Genomic DNA, 15,550 nt, shown 5'->3' on the forward strand with positions numbered 1-15,550 from the left:
AGGGATGGTGACAACCCAAGAACCGTATATTTGATTTTGCAATGCCAGTGGAAAGGAAGAACAAAGCAACTGGTTCATTTGCGGCTAACAAGTTGAAGGAAGAGCTTTTACTGGAGTCTTTCCATGGGATGATAGATTCCCCAAAGTGCTTCATCAATTAGGCATCTCTAAAGTCATCACAGCTGTTTCTTTACAGAGTGGAGCCACTGCTGGTGCATGATTCGTGTAGCAGAGTGTGTCAGCATGCCCGGCAATGGAAATGTTATCAGGCAAATAGAGATGATCCCCCATTCCTTGCTTCCCTCCCACCAGCACAGAGTTTGGTTTCACATTGCTTTTGCTTTCTAAATTGATCTAACTAATGTAATCAGACAGAAACACCCTGTTCCAATGTCACTATTGCCTTCCAAACTAGAAGGCCTAATTAAGGTCACTAATTTCATTGAGTAAGACAATTTCTTGGGAGAAATCTAAGTGAATACTAGAATAGGTCATAACATTACATAAATCAATTAGCAGAGAAAGTGAAAGAAAATAGCCAGGTCAACTGGAAAAAAAGACTTTAGGACTTCAAAATTTGCAGACAGCAAAAACATAATCATAAATACTGAAGAGTGAAAACAGAGAAGGCCTATTCCCAGGAATGAAACTTTTGCCAGACTCAGAACCCATAGACAAATCAAAGGTTTGCCCAAAGACAACGCTTCATGGCAAAATGAATAAATGTGGCGTTGCTCATTTTTTGTTGTTTTGGAGTCTACATCTGGTTGCTGGAAGACAAAGCAGATCAAAGAAGAAATAGTCCTGATCTGTATTAATGGGCCACAATGGAGGAGGCGCGCAGTCAGTCCCTAAGCCTATTCGCTTGCCTCAAGATGTGGCTTGCAAAAGGAAGGAGATGAAACCTAGGGTGGGATCTCTGGGGTTGCTGTTAAACCACCATAAAGCTCTATGTCTAGAGGCAAAGTAAAAGTCAGATGAATGCTTCATATCTGCTGTTGAATTATTTTGGTTAGAGTCAGCTGGGAATATCATCTTCACCTTTGCAAAAACAGCAGCTATCTCAAATACAAAGCTACCAAGAAGTCATGCTGGGATAAAAAAGATTCAAAATAAGTAGAAGTTTCAGCAGTAGAAAGAGCTCTCCTTAAGAATACCTCAGGCACATTAATCTCAATAGAGAGGTAGTGACTGAAGTGGCTGTGCTGTAGTTAGGGTTATTTGAGTAACATTAAGTTATTTGAGGGCTGCTTCTTGGGCTGCTGCTGCATGTGGTTTATGTCTGGTAGTTCATGGCAATGCAGGAGAATCAGCTGAAGCATGAACTCCCTTAAGCACGTCCAGTCTGCCTTGGCCCCTGGCAGAGGTAGGAGATGTAGGTGCAGGAGATATCCAGGAATGTTTGCTGACCTAAGAGGAACAAATGTGTCAACCCTAAGAAGGTCCCATGGGAGTCCATCTGGTACTGACTGCCTAATTTGGAGAGGCAAAAAATGTGTGAGACTTGGGTCCCACTAGTTGAAAACCTTCACTGGGACACACGGAAATAAAGACAAGCACAGGGCAAGATACGCAAGAGGGTATCAGGTACATCTAATAATTTCTGTAATGCATACATCTCTCACAGTATCATGTCTGAAAAATACTAAGGGTGTAATGCATCTTTGTTGTCTACTATTTAGCAGCAGCATTTATATTGGTAAGAAAAATGCATACTAGGGTTTGAGCAACATCAGTTTAAGATAAAGAGACTGAAAGAAATGCAAAAACTAGACCATTTCACAGACACAGCTTCATCTTTGCCCCACATACAAGACCAGGTACTGAACAACAAACTAACACTAACATTCACCATCATGGTGAAATTTATGGATGCAAATAAACTGAAGAACAGGTAGTAAAATGCCTGCTAGCGAGTGTGGAGGTGACCCAAACCACAGATGACTTTTGGCCACCAGGAGGATTTCATAGCATGACTGACCACACTTGGAGTTTGCTTCCAGACAGTTTATAGCCACCAAAGTACATTATATTTCAATCCCCTAATTTGCCCAAGTTAGTCAGGTTGAAAAACCATAAATTGAATCTCTGGACATTTGCAATGAAATCTGTCCTCTCTCTGAACTCAAAAAGCAAATCTCTGACATATCATATTACAGCCAGCTTTGAGCTAGATATCTGTTTAGTATAGAATACTGAATAGCCAGGACATCCTGAATTTATGTTAGTGGTAAACTGGATAATTTTATTTTCTTCTTTTGGTGTGTAACTTTGGTCATTTCACAAGGTTTTCACACTAGTGCTGAAGTTAGAAATCCAGTACAGACAACAGTGTCCAGGTCAGTATCAGGTAGATTTTCTCAAAATACACCTACTTAGGCATAGTAGGAATGGTTTCCAGGGATAATGAGCAGTGCACTCCATGGCCCTAATTTTATGAAGAAAGTTAATGCCAGAGCTGTGTTGATATTGAGGAGTTTTTGCAAGAATGAGGTATTGTAAATAACTCCATGACTTACATTTTAACTGAATGTATAGGCAGCTTGGTCTTGGAAGAAATGCTTGTGAATTAGTGTTTGAGCAGTTATTTTATGAAATTTTGTATTCTTTGCATGAAGATCACTAATTTGTGATCTTTTGCTCTAATAATGTCATGTCACCTAAACTAACGAAAGCATTACCAAAAACACCACTTCCATCTATACGATGCAGGACAAGAGTTCTCTCTTTATTGCCAAAAGGATATTCAAAGGGATATACCCACATGTCTCAGATCTTGTGACTATCTGGACTTTACACATTTCAGTATAACTTTTTTAAAACCTACTACAATCTTAATATTTCTTCAGCTTTCACTAAACTCTAGCATACACCAAATAACACAGAACTCTATTTCCGCCATAAAGCACCCTAAAATATGAGCTTATTTTTATCTTCAAAGCATCTTCAAAGATGTTTTGAAGCATTCATCTTGTAACCATTACTGACCCTTTTTTTCAATTATGGTATAAGAAAAACTTCTGAGAGCACTTAAAAGTATCTTCAGATTTTTTAGATGCTCTTTGTACCCACAAGACCTACCTAAGAACAGTCTCAGAATCTCAGTATGTATCAGTAGCTTTATTTTGCATTAAGATTTTTCACCAGTCTATCAGTCAGCCTGGTAAGTGAAAATGTGCTGCTTTGCATGCGTGAACATAGACATGATTTTTAGCAAATCTGAGATCACTCTTGCCAATAGCCCCGTTAAATTGTTTTTATCAGTCTGGTTGACTGGAATGTTCGAGTATTTACAATAGACTCAAGAGTATTAGGCTGAAAGTCTGTCTAATGTACTACCAAATTAGACATGGCTAAACAGTTGTGCAGTAATTTTCAGCTGCTTACTCCAAAATAAAAAAATTAAAGTATGATGAAAAAACTCTTAAAAAACATATTTTAATTCAGAATCTAGCATTTTCTCCTACCTTTTTCTTCCTGACAGAGTTCTGATAAAACAGAGAACCAATTTGCAAGCCCTGTGCTCATCCTAAATCTTCCCTTTCTCTGGAGGCTGAGCCGCTTTTGGTAACCTAGTACTTACTGAGGAATAAAAGCATGTAGCTGGGGTATTCCTGTGGCTTGCTGCTGTGCTGCAGTGGTGGCTTGTTCATGGTTCATCCATCCTGTTGGTGTTGAAGGCACACATCTGGTCCTGCACACTGTGTCATTTATCCTCCCGTAACAGGATGTTTCCCAGAAGCAACAGAGGAAAAAGTTAAGCTGGAATGGGGAAAACAATTAAACACATGATTTAATTTGTTAGGAAAAAAACCCTTAAGAGCATTTAAACAGGAAAAGATAAAGGATGGTTAAGTAGCACATTGCAAGTGATTGAAACTGGAGGAACGAAGGAGTAACCAAGTATACTTTTTGGTCAAATGATTCAAGAAAAGACTGAGTCAGGAGTGGGGTTTGACCTCTGGAATTTTTTGGGTCTACCACTAGGGCTTGTCTACACAAGACAGCTGGAAATTAAGAAAAGGTCTAACCAAAAAGATGAAAAGTTATTTGGGATTCACTCTGTATATATCTCTATATTTTTATATATGTGTGTATATATATACATACACACACATATATTTATGATCCCTTCTGGAATAATTAATCTCTTTTTTCCTTCAAACTAGAGTAAAATAGGAGGAAAAGCCCTCTTATTTCAGCTCAGGACAAATAGAATGCTATTGTCCCAAAACATCCTCATTTGCACCCTCAGGTGCACAGAGGTAAATCTGTTCTGCAGCTGGTCACACTGTAGGTGTCACAGCTACATGTGGTTTCCATTAGCTCATCTGAGATACTGCTGCAATTAGTAGTGTAAATTAGAGTGGCTTTTAATCTCATCCTCTGCCTTTATTTTGAGTTACATTCTCTTTTGCTTCCACCTAAGTTTCATCTTTTGAGCCCTGATTCACACTCATATAGGAAATGTCGGCTATTGTCTTGTAAGCTCGGTTTGCAGACTGGGATAAGAGCTTGGAAGAAGGAGACTTCCCAGAAGACTGCAAGACCTTGCTGTAACAGTATTAAACCACTTTGTCAGGTGAGTACACTGGACACTTTGTTGGTGTTTGATGAGAGAGGAGGAAGGATCGTGTCTACTTTTGAGTATTACCTGGCCATGGGCCAGTTTCCCAGAACTTGGCAGGAGGAGCCCAGCTTCTGATCAGTTTGACTCTTGCAGCCATTTCTCACAGTGATTACATGTTGATCCCAGACAAAAGGAAACAGCTTTTAGGAGGGGCTGTTCTTGCTCAGCGAGCAGTGGCTGTGCAGGAGCTGGGTGTGAGTCCCTCGGGCAGCTCTTCATGCAGAGCAGCATCACACCACTCAGTTGCATCTTGCATCAGTTTGCAATTAGCTTGCATCATTTCACTCATCCATATTGCTCAGCTTGAGATCTGGTGTGGCAGGACACTGTTCCTTTTCTTAATTCTCCTTGCAGCGACTGCTCAGGAAGCACTTGAGCTGGAGCTCCTGCAGTGCAAGGGTGGGAGCTTTTCCCTGTTTTCTATGGAGTCGGGACTTTTCTCTGCCTGATGCCTGGGTGTTGGGGCTTGCTAACAGGCAGAGCACTGTGCTCTGCCACTGAGCCTCCCCATTGATGTGGTGGGTGGGGGAAGAGGTGCGTGGGAGTTGCCTGGTATTTTTGTGCTGCAGGTGGTGCTTTAGTTTGGGCAGCATTTGCCCTCTGTTTGTTTTCAGGCTTGTTCTTTTGTGTACATCAGATCTTCATGAAAGGGTGCAGTGCTCTCAAGCGGAGCAAGCAAAAGAAACATAAACATGGACGTACAAGTAGAAAGAAATATGGGCAGGTGCTGAAGCCTGAAGCCATTAGTGTTTTGCTCTGGTTGTTTGCTCTGCTGGGAGAACAGGCATCTCCTGAGAGAGAAGACCTCACAAGTCCCACTGCAGTTCTCAGCCCTGTGGCTTCCTCTCCTTCTGCACTCTCCGTCCATGCCAGCAGTCAGCTGCTGGAGCACACACCAGGCTTCCCCAATGCGTTCTGATGTTGACCATGGAGTGAGAATCCTACAGACCTCATCTGAATCCAGCACTGCAGCTTTCTCCATTGGTTTTGCCATCATCTTAGCAAGAGATAAAGCTGAATAATCCCCTAGGTGACACCACCCCACATATGAGGAGCACCCCAACTACTTGTTGAGATGGGTGCTAGCCAGAATATGATATAGATTGATTTAGGTATGCTTTGTGTAAATACAAGTCATTAGGCTCAATAAAGGATGAAATTTTATGGCCTGACTCATGTTAGAGGTTGGGACCACATGATTTAATGGTTCCTTCTGGCTTTAAAATCCATGTGCAGCAAAAAATGCTTACACTAATCTTAGCAATGTTAACGTTTTTCTTTCTATTGTGCTGATACGGTAGGTGTTTGTGTTACAGAGATATTGGAAGTCTCTGCCCTGAAGGACATGTGCATCTGTAGAAACTGAACTTCGGACTCTGCTGCCTTTAGTAGAGTTTTTAAATGGCTTTAGCAGTTTACAGAATTCAAGTTCTCTCTCTGTTTATTGATGCAAATATCTGCAACAGCCATGCTGAGTTCATCCAGTCTGGGGCTAGGAACAGCCTCATGGAACTCATCTGTCCAGTCATAACTGAGCTAATAGACTTTTGCTAACTTGTAGGAGTTAAAAATGTAGAGGAAAAAGAAAACAATACCCCCAAATTGCAAGATATATAAAACTAATTAATAACTTTAGGGAAATGGTGATCTGTTCATGGAAGAGCCATGAGAAGAAAAACAAGCTAAATTAGTCATATGATTTATTGTTGTGAGTGATTCACTCCATTACTGGCTGCTTCCTCCACAGGCCATAGAAGCTAATATATAAACTGATAGAGGAAAGGTGAGATCGATAGAGAGCAACCTCTCCCTCCTCTCCAGGGAAAATAGGTCACCTGTCCCTGCCATGCTGCTTTCTGGGCACAGAACACATCTCAATAGACTGAGCATTCATTTACAGCTAATGAAGTTTGTGTTTTTCAGGGCAAAATTTTCCTGAGGAGTGTTTCCCTTTTTTTCCATCAGCTCTGGAAAAACTGTGCTCACAGTTTGGCTGGCTCCCTTCCCCCGCCCTGGCAGCTCTCATTGTTCGCAGATGATGGCTGTTTGCTGGCCTGTGCAAAAAAAAAAAGGAGATTTTTTTATCTAAATGCATTGTCCTTTAAACTGTTGGTACTGAGGAGGAAAGACCCTCAGGATTTGCTCAGCATGGGACTGGCTGCTTGCTCTTCAGGTGAACCAGCATGGAGTGAACGTCTGGGCCCAGGGTGTGACTGAGTGGCAGGGGTGCAGGGTGCTTGGTAGGTGCACTGGGGCTCCTCATGTTGCCATAGTTACTTACACCCCATGGCCATGAGATGTGTTTTTTTTTCCTTTCTCCAAATCCCACGCCAGCCCTGGTGCCACCCCAGGCACTGGGAAGCCCAGCTGTGGCCCTGCCTGCACAGGAGGGTACTGATCTGCAGAAAGTTGCAACTCTGGGAAACATTCTGAGGCCCCTTTTAGCTTTTAATAAGCAATAATATTATCTGTGGTGATGTCTCTGCTGAATTTTCTTATACCCAGCACAACCCACTGTTTATCATGTGACTATTTATATACTGTTGCTGAAGCTTCATAAATGGTTTTTGCTCATTGCACAAATTGGAGCTGAACAGCTGGAAATTGTATGGCAAGCACAGCCCAAGCTGAGCCTACACAGAAATTACACACAAAACTTCTGTGGATGGTATTTATTAGAGAGCTGGTGGAGAGGAGTTGTCAGCTCTGGATGCTGAATGCATTCAAAACTTGGGAGTGTGGGGTTTACTTGCCAGTTCATCTTTAATTAATTACAGAGGACAAACAATTAGGGGAAGAGGGTGCTGCTGGACTACCTGACTCATAGGGCAGTTAATGTGCTAATGGAGATGTTTGCTTCTGTGCTGATGGGCTGAGCTGTTCCCCTGCCATGACTCTTCCATGGCCCAGGTGAGGTCAGGCCCCTGTGTCCAGCTTTTAGCACACAAGACAAAAACTCCCAACAAAACCCCACAAATGGGCACATCAACCAGCAGCCATTTCAAGCAGGGAGCTGAGGAATGGATGGGGTTGGGGATGGAGTGCTCCTGGCCGTGCTTCCTCCGTGCACCCCAAAAGGAGTTTTGCAATGTTGGATACTCCTGGTATATTTGGTTGTAGGTAAATGTCAGCCTTTATGCTTCTGCTCACTTGATGGTTTCTGAGCAATATACATAAAAGTAAATAAAAAGAGTGCAAAACAGCTTAGTGCATAATTACATTAAGTGGTCGGGAATAAAGAGCTCTGGTTTTGCAGATTTAAGAGCTTTTTCAATTTGAAAAAAGAATTTCAAAGATCCCATTTTAAAAAAGAAGAAGGAAAGAATAAAAGGAAGGAAACATTACAATCATTTTTTAGATTACAAAGGCTTTCCAGGCAGCTCTGGTGTATATATACAACATAGAGTCTCACAGTTTCTGGAGAAACCGAAGACCTCACTCAACATGAAGTCAGAAGAGAGTGTATTGTGTGAAAACATTGGTCATCAGGTCAGAGCTTCAGTGCCAATGTTGTGTAAATACAACTGCATTTGATGGCCACACCTCTGCTACTAGAGGACATTCGTCACCCTTAAGCCGTGTTTCATGTTGAGTTTGGTTCAGGATAGATGTTCTAAAGCCTGCTGTTGAAATTCAGGAGAAAGGAGTCATCCGTTAAAAGGAGCTTGAATCATGTTCAACTTGAATGAAATCCAGACCAAAATGAACAACCTAACCACCATCTTTTGTGAAAATTTAAAATCAGAGCCATGCCTGAATTCAGTAGACAACATTACATTCACACTTAAAAGATTTCTGCAAATCTCCCAAAATGTACTTCAGAAATCTGTCTGTTTAAGCATAATCGCTTCATTCAACTTTGCTTCTAACTGCAAAGAAATAAGCAAACCAAAGGCAGAACCCATAATGCACATTAGGATTTGGTTTGCTTCAGTTTAACCCAATTCTTACTATGTAGTTAAAACAGATGGCAGTCACCAGGTGCACTGATCCCAAATACACCACGTGAGTGGATCAGCACAGCTCATAGCCAGCTCTTGAAGTCCCCAAGCCCCTACTTGCTACCACACAGTTACCTAGTCCAAGTGTGTACCATAGTATTGAGTCTCCTCAGGCTTGAGGGGGAAGAGGGAAAAGCAGAAAAATAGTTAACATACATGTTTTTTTTCCTCTCATTTTTTTCTATCCTTTCTTTAAACCCTGATATAGAATAAGTTACCTGGACAGAATACAAATATACAGTTATAATACATGACAATGCAGGAAAGTCCTGGACCCTGTCAATTACTGTGGTACTGTATATTTTTATTTTATTCCTTTGGGGAAATATATCATTCAAGTAAAAAATCATTTGGACAATGCAACTACACGGAGAATATCCAATGCATGAAGACACCTTTGCAGTGAACTGCACACAAAGCGATATGGAAAATGGTATGAAACTGTGGGAAAACTTCCCAGTTTAATTGGTGACACAGTGCTGCCAAATGAGTGTCTCTCTAGAACACACTTGTTGGCGTAAGTCACCTTCAGATATCCGTGCTGATACTTGAACTTAAAAGGGACACAGCTGACTTTTTTGTAGTAGCAGTACTCCAAAGCAGTGGAAAAAATCCATCACAGCAGCAAATTGAGTTGGGCAGCAGAAACCTTAGCACCTGGGAGGAGGAGCTGCTTGGGAATGTATGGGGCAGGGCTGAAAACCACCTCCAAATTATTTTGTTCAAGACTAGAAGACCTGCCCAGTAACATGTGCAAGACAGACTTGGGTAGATCAGAATGAACTGCTTTTGAAAGGAGGACATGAGCCAAAAAAATTTATTTTGGTTACCTGGCACTGACTTCAAAATCAAGATTGAATTATTTTGAATTGTGTGACTGGAGATTTTTGAGTGAGTTGGCAGAGAAAAAAGAAGAAGCAAATAATCAGGGGGTGGTTTGTCAGGTTGGGTTTTTATACTCATTACCCAGATGCAGAGTCAGGGAAGGGAGACCTCAATTCCCTCCTCTTCCTGTGGGAATGTGGACCCCTGGGCTTTGCTCCTGGTGGACATTCTGAGCCCAAAGGCTGGGACAGGGCTGCTCTCATGGACCACTTCCCATATGGGTCTGCTTTGCATAAGTAATTAAACATCTCTGGATGCAGGGAGCTGCATGGGGGCCTTATGAACAGGTCAGTCTACAAGATGGGGCTTTCATCTTGTGGACGAGATTTGTTTTGAATGGAATGCTGAGCCAGTGCTACTCAATATGGGAAAATTCCCAAGTAGTGGGATATTAGGCTTGAGGTTTTCAGTTGGGGTAGATGACACTTTTCTTCTTGAGCTGATACTGCCAAGAAAGGATCAGTCAATTTCCATAACTCCTTTAACAATTATGCCCTTCCATCTCCATTTACCTTCATATCTTTTTAATAAAAAATAGGGACTGCAATAACTTTTGCATCAAGAGATATACATGAATTGTGAATTACTGACTTTAATATAGCGCGGTCGTCTGAGTCTGCCCAAGCTTTTAGAACTTGGTACACAGGTCTGTATACAACATGTCAGTTATTTTGCCCTTTCAGTATCTACTTTTTTTTTTTTGGGTTTGTACAATATTTTATTAAAAAAAATTTAAATGAAATTAATCTTTTTCAGACAGTAAATGAAATAAAGATCACTCTGGAGAAAATGTTGTGCTTTATTTTAACTACAAAATAAATCATAATGGAGATGACAAGTTTTCAGGCATGTAGACCAGTCAGTGTATATAAAAATGCACTCAATCTTTTAGTTGTATCTAGGCTTTGAGTAGTGGTTTCTCTAATAGCAATCAAAATGTTTCCACACTCAGAAAAGCGTTCACCTTCTAAAAAATATTTTTCTTTGAGAATCTAGGTGACCAGCTAAGCTGAATCCTTGGATAACTGAAGCAAAATGAGCGGCAGTGGCAGGGTCTGCCTGCGGGAGAAACAGGCTGTGGGTGAGGGTCGGGCTGGGCAGCTCTTTGCAGAGAGAAGACTCGGAGGTAAAGTTTCCCTTCTCTCCTTTGCATATTCATGTGATGGACCTGACTGTTAAATCACAGTTTTGCTTTGCTTTCTTAACAGATTCCACTGGGTTAATTATGTGGAAAAATTGATAGAAGCATATATAGCATATATCCAACTCTTCTGTTGTAATAAATTAAAAATTCCTTTAAAATTCCCATTGTTTTGTCATTTTCAAAAAAAGACTCAAAAATAAATGTTGATTTTAATATGGATGTGGTGATTGTCCAAAAAGTTTGGTGGGTAGAATACCAACATATCTTTCGATGAATACTTATGAGCTATTGATTAAAAAAAGAAGTTGCGGAGCTTGTGGTGCAAGATATGCCTTGTATTTGGGAAGCTGTATAGACATCTTTATATTAAATGTATTCACAGCACCTCAAAAGATCATGCTGGAACTGTAAATTGTAGCCCTCTAGCAAAAGTTTAATGTTTATTTAAAGGGGGCAGCTTTCTATTACATTGTTTGAACAGATCTCCTCAGACAATGATCACAACCTCGTTCCCTTCTCCTTCACACTCAGGTTATGATATCTATACTCTTCTTGTCGCATATGGCTTCACTTTTATGAGCTGTCTCTGGCTCTCACCTGATTTTATGCTTGAAGTCAAGAGGGATAACGTGAAGCCCCGAACAAAATGACAGCCTCAGATTTTTGAGAACTACTTGCAATGGTCAGATGTTTGAGCTCGGGCAGGGAGATGGGATTTTTATTTGATGCCGCCCCGGCAGATGGAGGAGGGAGCTGGGAGGTCTCCGCTCAGTGTCAGCACTGCCCCGTGTTGTGCCCTGGAACTCGTGCGGGGGGACAGGGCTCGGGTGCCCCGCGTACGGGGCTCCTGTGACCTTTGTTCTGGGGATGGGATGGCCCTGCACTGTGCACAGTCTGGTGCTGTGCCGCTGCTAGGCTGGGTCTGACTCCCGATCGAGCGAACAGTCCCATCTCAAGCTCCTCTCGCTGCAGCTCGCTGCTGCCGAAGAGAACTGCGCTCGATACAATGCTGCCTATATACATAAAGAGGCATATTTTTTGCAGGCAGACATATCAGTCCATGCTGATTTTTCATGCACAGTTTAGAATCTTTGCTTTTGAGAATGAGACTTGTGGCTCCCTAATGTAAACATACAGAGTTTTTCACTCTAGATCTAAAAGCAGACATTTTTCAAAATATCATTAGGCAGAAAAGCTTCATTCCAGATTTACATTTCAGGGGTTTTTTTGTTTTTAATTGTCGTTGACAATGTCTTTCAGATCTGTTATTGCCTATAATTTCAGCATTTTGTGGAAAGGAGTCTGAAATCTGCATCTAACCTGTATATATTATCAAAGACAAGCCCACCAAAATAATTCAGCAAAAAGTTCAGATATCAAGTTGGTCTGAATAGCTGCTCCAGCCTGTGTAAAACAGTTGCTATCCACTATATGACTAAGAACAAAAAAATGTCTTCACCATCCTGATAATCAAATTTTAATACCCAAGCTACTAAAAATCAAAAATGCTGCTCTTGAAAAATGTTTAGAAATATATAAGCAGGTTTTTATAGAACGCATATTTGGACAAGAAGAAATGCCTCAGCAAGGAGGTAAAAAAAGATCTCAGTCTGTACATCTTTGTGTGTATGGGAAAGGCACGTAGGATCTGGTTCCCAAGCCCAGCAATTCCCTCTCACTCACTGCATTTGGTGAACCTGCAAGGGCAGCAATAACAATCCTGTACTACAGAGACTTCAAATCCTCTTCTATCTAGGTTCTTGTGCTGTGCTCTCATCACTGGGGTTTTGCACCTAGGAAGGGCTAATAGGTACTAATTATGATTATAGCAGCAGCTATTTTTGCTATACTTAGTGTGGTCCCATATGCTTAGGATTCTAGAAGACAAAGGGGACAAATTGAATGATTTTGGATGTGAAATTCATTTGCAGTGCTTTAATTCCTTAATCTAAGACTAAAGAGTGCATTGGATATGCTGGCCTAAGAGTGAATATGCACTGAGCCTCCTGGGGATTTTGTCTAATGTGAACTAGCCCCAAAACCTCACAAAATAGTAGAAATAAGATTTTTATTTTCTCCCCTGTCCGCTCTTTTTTTTTCCCCCAACAGAGTAAAATATAATTTTGCTATATTTGTAAATCCATTCTCTAAATGTAAGGAACTGAAGTGCATGTGTGATGTTACTGCAGATTTGAAAAATGCACACAGTAATGAGAAATGAAATTCTCCTCTGAAATGATTCCACTGATTTCAGTGGAGTTAGGCCAGCAGGGAATTTGATCCCTAACAAACTTGTTCAAATTGTACTGAAGTTTCACCCTGGAACATATTCATGAACATCTAGAATGCTTTACAAATGAAAAATTTATTAATTTGATTAAAATGCTTGTATAATGTGCTTTCAGTATATATTTTTTTCAAATGCTCTATAAAGAATTTAGTATAAATTCCTGAAAATTCTTTGGCAGTTGTCTAAAGATATACAAATAAAGTAATACTGCTAGAAGTATAAAAAGAAATTAATTGAAAGTCTAGAATTAATGTGACTAATTCCAAATTAAGGCATACTTTTAAAAATATTTTGCCAGGAAAAAAATAAGGTAAGGTTCCATACTTGTGCACAGTTTCAATTTTTTTCCATCTCTCTCTTTTTTTTTCTTTTGCTGCAGGCTCAAGCATAATCTTATAACACCAATAAATGAAAAATATGCGTTGAGGGAATCAATATACTGATTGTATGATTTTTTTTTAAACAAGGTTCATTTCGTGGTGGCAGATTAATTTGTGTTTTGCTTAACATAAAATTGTCTTTAGCCTTAATTCAAAAGTAAATTGCTCCTCTAAGACTTTTGATTTTGTTTTTAAATAATTAACACAGAAAAAAGAGCTTCAAAACAGTTAAATTAATTTAACAACAATAGCCTTTTGAGGTATAAATACAACCGTTTGCTCAATTCAAGCAATAAAATTAACAATAAGCACACAACAGGAAATAGATTTTAGTATATATATCAACAGAGGGGCACACCATCCTCACTGCAGCAGGAAAGTGCTTCCACTTTCAAAGACTAACTAAATCCCAGGAATATTCAGTTTTCCTCAAAAGCCTGTATTACTGAGTAATAATTTAAATTACAAGTAGCTATTAAAAAATAGAAAATTCAATGTGGAGAATCCTCCACTTAGGCAGGAGAGGAACAGATTTTTAAAATTTCCTTTCCTAAAACAGGTTTTGTTATTTATTTACCTTCCCCTTGTCCCCCACATAGTGTTCCTACAGAATATATGCATCACAGCTACTTAAAAGTTTGACAGTAAGAGCACAAATGTCAACTAGAGGACATTATTCAGCACAAAACATCTGCACCAAGATGTGAAATCATGGTAATACTATAAGGAATAAACTGAGCAAAAAGTCCTGTGTCTAATATTGTTACACAATTTTATATGATAAATAGCCAGAACAAATGCTCGTCAGAATAATGGTTTTGTTCTATCTTATTCTGCAAAACTAACTTGTGAATGACCCCAAAGATAGATGATTTGTTAATTTGCAGATGTCTCTCCACTTTCTTCCCTGTCTCTGGCTGTTTCAGGAGATTACGCCTTTACTAACTATATGTGCATGTATAAAATATCTCTCTCTTAGGCATTTCTCAATCACTCATCGTACCATGTTTAAGTGCTAAATATATGTATTAGGCACACACATGCCCACCCACAAATGTGAGATACATATACATATCTGCTAGCTAGACATTCAGTTAAATATGTATTGTAAAAGGCATAAGTGATTTCAAAGATTTGAAGACAACCGTGATGACAGTATATATTACTGTTAAATTCACCAAGGCACATCTGCAAAACAGACTAGGGACTTATCTGTAAATCTTTTCTAGGAAACTAAAGGTAAACATTATTTGTTTGCCAGAACAGTGTGGAAAAAATATTTATGATTTCAAGAAACAGTTAGTGAAACATTTGCTAAGGGAGTAGCAGTACATTTGCTTTTTAAATGAATTCATCTCAAGTAATCAGGACTTAGTTAAATGGACTAATGCCACTGAACATTTCAGTCTGTCATTTGGGGTGTAACACTGGCACTCAGAGGATACCTTTTAAGCACAATACATTTATGAACTCATTTCTTTTTCCCTGAGGATTAAAAAAATAATTTTTATGCACAGTATCAGTGGCCTTCTTTAATAATTTTCTCACTACCGCAGCTTACCTTTAGAAAGGATGGAGAGTTTAGCCTCACATGGTAAAAGTTTTAGCCCTGGGGGGTTTATTATAGCAATATTCCTTTTCAATGCACTGTCCAGGATAACGAGTCTTAACATCTCCTCACCAGGCCAACAAGCAGAGAAGCACGAAAATGAAACAAGCTATGTTTAGCAGAATTTTTACATACCATAACCTCTTTACCATGGTCAGGGAAGGCTGGAATTTTCAAGATGATCTCTTATGGCACAAATCCATTGCAGGACAGAGCTGATTTACAGCTTAGCACCATTCTCCACTCTTCACTGAGAGTAAGTTAAATGACCCAAGAATAACATTAATATGTACTGTAACTAGATAGAATGGTGGTCTAAAGGGTGGTCTAAGGCATTAGCTTTCACCCAAGGAAACTCAAGCTCATATATTGCCCAGAAATACTAATAAGGGTCAAGTATCATTACTATTTTAAGAGGTTGACAATGCAGTGAGTTATGGGGTATGATAGCAAAGCAGGGCTCTACTCCTGCCTTCTATCAGCCCTCTTGTCTCCCCACTGCAATGTTTTGAACAAATCTTGGCTATATTCAGACTCAATATTTTGCATGCTCTTTTGTGGTTAACCTGGTTTAAAAATACCTCCTGATCAGTTTTTTTTTTTCACTTGGT

The 15,550-nt window shown here is 39.9% G+C and overlaps 1 long non-coding RNA gene across 1 annotated transcript in view; it reads right to left on the reverse strand.

Annotated features, from left to right (window-relative positions):
* Window positions 1-15,146, reverse strand: part of LOC113944000 — a 28,755-nt gene extending 13,609 nt beyond the window's left edge. The window contains exons 1-2 of the long non-coding RNA XR_003526547.1: window positions 15,075-15,146; window positions 3,584-3,762 (exon numbers count right to left, since the gene is read on the reverse strand). This is a non-coding gene — a long non-coding RNA (uncharacterized LOC113944000). The remainder of the gene's footprint in view (window positions 1-3,583; window positions 3,763-15,074) is intronic.
* Between the last annotated feature and the right edge of the window lie 404 nt (window positions 15,147-15,550).

Source organism: Corapipo altera, unplaced genomic scaffold (genome assembly GCF_003945725.1).
Source record: "Corapipo altera isolate COAL_440 unplaced genomic scaffold, ASM394572v1 45, whole genome shotgun sequence".
Classification (NCBI taxonomy): Eukaryota; Metazoa; Chordata; class Aves; order Passeriformes; family Pipridae; genus Corapipo; species Corapipo altera.